Source organism: Anopheles nili, assembly GCF_943737925.1.
Source record: "Anopheles nili chromosome X unlocalized genomic scaffold, idAnoNiliSN_F5_01 X_unloc_4, whole genome shotgun sequence".
In the NCBI taxonomy this organism is placed as follows: domain Eukaryota; kingdom Metazoa; phylum Arthropoda; class Insecta; order Diptera; family Culicidae; genus Anopheles; species Anopheles nili.
The window spans coordinates 782,735-785,000 of record NW_026525500.1 but is presented as its reverse complement, the minus strand read 5'-3'; positions in this window follow the sequence as shown (position 1 = coordinate 785,000).

The following is a 2,266-nucleotide window of genomic DNA, read 5'->3' as shown; positions in this document are numbered from 1 at the left end:
TTTCGACAACTCCCGACCTCCCTGATATCGAATCGTCAGTTTACATGAGGAGGCTAAACTTTCTATGACGACTCAGTACAACCATACCTCCCTATAATAGTGAAATGTCAAATTCTAGGGCTTTTTGGCCATGGAAAATTCTGAAGCTCGGCACGAGCAAACATGACCCATGCTTGTATCTCCGAAACTATGAGTCTGACAGTTTTGCACCCTTCTGCGGAAAGTTGTGTCTCGGTGAGCCTAAAAAGTCAGTAGAACACCACGAAACGATCCGACCACTCCTTCGACCTGTTTTGGGGTTTTGCAGTTTTCCATGGGGTATTTTGTATGGGGAAAACCGACCCATGCCCGTATCTCCGTACCTAAGCGTCTGACGGTCTTGGACCCCTTTAGGTAAAAGTTGCATTCCGTCGAGCTGAACATTTCACTAGAACATCGCGAAACGATCCGACGACTCCTTCTGGGAGTTTTTGGGGTCCGAAGGTTTTCTGGGACTTAGTCTCTGGAGCAACATTTCTGAAGCTCGGCACGGGCAACCACGCACGTGTCTTATATCTCCGTAAGTAAGGGTCTGACGGTCTTGGACACCTTTAGCAAAAAGTTGCGCCCTATCGAATGGAACATTTCACTAGAACACCACGAAACGATCCGACCACTCCTTCGACCTGTTTTTGGGTTTTGCAGTTTTCCATGGGGTATTTTGTATGGGGAAAACCGACCCATGCCCGTATCTCCGTACCTAAGCGTCTGACGGTCTTGGACCCCTTTAGGTAAAAGTTGCATTCCGTCGAGCTGAACATTTCACTAGAACATCGCGAAACGATCCGACGACTCCTTCTGGGAGTTTTTGGGGTCGGAAGGTTTTCTGGGACTTAGTCTCTGGAGCAACATTTCTGAAGCTCGGCACGAGCAACCACGCACGTGTCTTATATCTCCGTAAGTAAGTGTCTGACGGTCTTGGACACCTTTAGCAAAAAGTTGCGCCCTATCGAATGGAACATTTCACTAGAACACCACGAAACGATCCGACCACTTCTTCGACCTGTTTTGGGGTTTTGCAGTTTTCCATGGGGTATTTTGTATGGGGAAAACCGACCCATGCCCGTATCTCCGTACCTAAGCGTCTGACGGTCTTGGACCCCTTTAGGTAAAAGTTGCATTTCGTCAAGCTGAACATTTCACTAGAACATCGCGAAACGATCCGACGACTCCTTCTGGGAGTTTTTGGGGTCGGAAGGTTTTCTGGGACTTAGTCTCTGGAGCAACATTTCTGAAGCTCGGCACGAGCAACCACGCACGTGTCTTATATCTCCGTAAGTAAGGGTCTGACGGTCTTGGACACCTTTAGCAAAAAGTTGCGCCCTATCGAATGGAACATTTCACTAGAACACCACGAAACGATCCGACCACTTCTTCGACCTGTTTTGGGGTTTTGCAGTTTTCCATGGGGTATTTTGTATGGGGAAAACCGACCCATGCCCGTATCTCCGTATCTAAGCGTCTGACGGTCTTGGACCCCTTTAGGTAAAAGTTGCATTCCGTCGAGCTGAACATTTCACTAGAACATCGCGAAACGATCCGACGACTCCTTCTGGGAGTTTTTGGGGTCCGAAGGTTTTCTGGGACTTAGTCTCTGGAGCAACATTTCTGAAGCTCGGCACGAGCAACCACGCACGTGTCTTATATCTCCGTAAGTAAGTGTCTGACGGTCTTGGACACCTTTAGCAAAAAGTTGCGTCTTATCGAATGGAACATTTCACTAGAACACCACGAAACGATCCGACCACTCCTTCGACCTGTTTTGGGGTTTTGCAGTTTTCCATGGGGTATTTTGTATGGGGAAAACTGACCCATGCCCGTATCTCCGTACCTAAGCGTCTGACGGTCTTGGACCCCTTTAGGTAAAAGTTGCATTCCGTCGAGCTGAACATTTCACTAGAACATCGCGAAACGATCCGACGACTCCTTCTGGGAGTTTTTGGGGTCGGAAGGTTTTCTGGGACTTAGTCTCTGGAGCAACATTTCTGAAGCTCGGCACGAGCAACCACGCACGTGTCTTATATCTCCGTAAGTAAGGGTCTGACGGTCTTGGACACCTTTAGCAAAAAGTTGCGCTCTATCGAATGGAACATTTCGCTAGAACACCACGAAACGATCCGACCACTCCTTCGACCTGTTTTGGGGTTTTGCAGTTTTCCATGGGGTATTTTGTATGGGGAAAACCGACCCATGCCCGTATCTCCGTACCTAAGCGTCTGACGGTCTT